This window comes from Pyxicephalus adspersus, chromosome 4, assembly GCF_032062135.1.
Source record: "Pyxicephalus adspersus chromosome 4, UCB_Pads_2.0, whole genome shotgun sequence".
NCBI classification, from domain to species: Eukaryota; Metazoa; Chordata; class Amphibia; order Anura; family Pyxicephalidae; genus Pyxicephalus; species Pyxicephalus adspersus.
Window position 1 is genome coordinate 63,101,983 of NC_092861.1, and position 3,215 is coordinate 63,105,197.

The 3,215-nt window shown below is 39.3% G+C and overlaps 1 protein-coding gene across 1 annotated transcript in view; it reads left to right on the forward strand.

Moving 5' to 3' along the window:
• The first annotated feature begins 1,324 nt into the window (after positions 1-1,324).
• Positions 1,325-3,215, forward strand: part of TMEM14A (transmembrane protein 14A) — an 8,531-nt gene continuing 6,640 nt past the window's right edge. The window contains exon 1 of the mRNA XM_072408443.1: positions 1,325-1,395. The gene's annotated coding sequence lies outside the window, so the exon portion shown is untranslated. The remainder of the gene's footprint in view (positions 1,396-3,215) is intronic.

The window sequence follows — 3,215 nt, forward strand, 5'->3', positions numbered from 1 at the left end:
GGTAGATTAAACACAACCAACATAGTCAAACAAGGTATCCTTAAAGAGTGGTGGGGGGTGATACTGACAATAGAAAAATTAAAAAAAATGAGAGGGATGGAGATAGACTAGGGTGAAAACGGTATGAAAAAAATGCATCTGTAAAGGTCTAGTTCTGTTTTCCAGCAGTGCCTTGGCAGTGTGTATCCTGCACTGACACTTTTCAAATGTACGGAACCATATGGTAATTTAATCTCTTTCATTACAATCTCATCCTGCCTCCCTTAACCCCCCTCCCTAACTAATCTCCCCAACCCACACCTATGATTGCTTGACACACTATAAGTTTAGGGTTAGTCTGCAGACTGTGCACAAAGTATACCTGTGCTGTCAAAAGGGCCACATTTATATCTGTATCCTATCAATCCAATATGCAGGGGCTCCGGGTTTTGTTGTTGTTTTTTCCTCCCCATCGTTTCTGCTTTTGGTCTGATGCATGGAACTTTAAAAGAAAGGAAAAATTTAACTGCCAAATGTTTATATTACACCAAACTTTTTTTCCATCTTCTAAATTATTTAAAAAGAAAAAGTAGGAACAATAGCACTTATGTTTACCCAATACTTTTTTTTTTTTTGCATAATTACTGTTAATTTTTCACATAACTAGGGGTGTGGTAGGAATTATGCTCTTTGACTACGCTTTGTGCTAAAACATGTCCAATTCTCATCTCACAATATCGGAGGTATTCACATGCCCTCACTGAGCTCCCTATTCCAGTCACACCAGACTATAACTAAATTGCTGGGTGGAGATCGGAAGTTCCAGTTATTTCAGTGCCAACTGCTAGAATTCAGAAAGTATTCCAGCACCTGGCACCCTGCTACCATCTTTGGCCATAGTTTGCCTTGCAGGCTGCAGACTGACGTTAGTCCCTGGGCCTACTGGCTTGTTGGACAGCCTGGGTGAATAGTAATGGTAGCTGTGTACTTTTTTAACCCCATCCCTTTATCCTATGCCCAATAATCAGCAAAATGTGGCCGAGCTTATTTTCAGAACACCCCCAAGTCTTCTCTACCCCAGGGTGTCCCCTTTTTTTAAAAAAAACCAACGAATGCATATAGAATGGAGGAATGCATATACCAAATTAGGACCTAAGTTCATTGCTGCTTGATATAACCACCATTGTAACAAACCATCCATGTCAGTGGTGTTAATGGTTTGGCTGATCAGTTCTAATTCTCACATGGTTATTATGAAGACATTCCCTTCTTGTAGTAGCAGCTATTACCACTAGATGGCGGCAGCAGACCTCGCAGAGCACAGCCGCATGATGTAATGGGAGGAAGTGTAGAATTTGTCTTTTCTATGTAATGCCATAGTTGAAAGGTTGGATCTTGGAGGCGGGGACCAGAGAGGTAGGCTTGCACTTTGCTTGTAGTTTTTAATGTCTAAATACAGTTTATTAATGAACACTTAATGATAATAGAAAGGAGTCAGATTGAGTTACAGCAGAGTTTTGCCTTGTTAGCTTAGTTTTATGTATGATTGTTATTTCTAGCTATGAATTCAGCAGAATAACTTCTCCTAAACTGAGATCTGCTTGTCAGTGCTTGTCACTTGGGCAAATAGAAGCAGGAGTCATCAGATTCATTGTAATTATCTACAGACCTGCTGCCAGTCTGTACAGAGCACTCTCTAACTGTATGCATTGATGTGTTATTGTATTAAATAAGAACATCCAAGGATCTGCAGGCTGTATTCTTCTATAAATGGCAGATACTGAAATAAGGAAGTATGGAAAGACATTCAAATGAACACAGTGCTTGTAATTTGTGGTGCTGGTAGTGGCACCCCTTGGGCCCCTTACACCTCAGTAGGCACAGTGATAAAAAGTTTTTTAACTGCTCAGACTACAGGAAACTGAATGATCTAATTATAATACACTTAGGTAAAGCAATTGTGAGTCCACCTAATCAGGGAACAAAAACTGCTTTGTCTGTCCCTAAAGACCCGGGTTGCAAACTACATTCATTTATTTGACAAGTCAAAGTGCTCCAGAGTTTGTAAATGTGTCTGTAAAACACCCCTTCTCCCTTCTGCCATTGCTGGGTAGTCATACTGCTGCAGTTTGTATAAACAGGAGACAAAATCTACTTTCTGGGGTAGTGCACAGCAGGCATCCCATCTTTTCATCTATAAAAAAACAGATTACAATGGCAGATGCCATGTCTGTCTTCAGAGATCCTCCTAAAGTTAAACAGGCTAGGCTTTGTACATATGTCAGATGATTCTCGATACGAATGGTCTTGCTTGTCTCGGCAAGAATCTGACGTGTTAATGGATCTATCAGGATGGATTCATGAATGACTGATCAGGAATGACCACTACACAAGTCAAGGGATAAAAGTGCAGCAGGGTGCCTCTCGCTCGTTTTCCTATCTCCCCTAACTTGTTCGTTTGTCTGTCACGTCTCTGGAAATGATCATGAAAGGTTTTTTTCCAACTATGAGAATTGCATAGGTGTACTCAGCCTTAGCTACCTCTTTATCTAGGACCATATAGCTCTCAGCTCATACATTCAGTAATATGGCCCCCATTCAGCTCCTGATTTCTGACACATATGCAAATAGCGACTATGTCAGAGTCAGTTATTGCATATCCATTGACACGCCTTGTCCCCTTCCTTCTCGATATGATATCACTCGGTCTTGCTGATTGTAGGCCCCATTCATAAGAAGAGAAATTATAGTACAATGAATATAGGTATTCTATAACATTCAATAGGAAACCAGTGAATAATGGCTGTCCCAATGGTCAATATTGTGTTTTTGTTTTTTGTTTTGTCATTGTAGCAAACTTTAAAAGTAAAAATGTTAACAAGGACCTGGGGAAAATATACTCAAGGATTTATTGATGTGTATTAAATGAAAATAAATAATCATTAAAAAGTAATAAATAAAATGCAGTTAGACTATGTTCACACTGGTCATGAGTTTGCAGTGCATTGACAACTTAGTACTTGGTAATTCTCTCAGCATCAAATAAAAGGGGCAGCATCAGGGATGGGACTGTACAAACATAAAGAATAAAGTATAGGCATTGGAATTTACATAAATATGCTATCCTTTTGTAGATGCCTGAACAAACACTTACCTTCTGGGAAGAATGAAAAGTAAGGATATAACCACAGGGACTGTTTAATTGGCAATACATAACTAGTAGTAGTAGTAGTAGT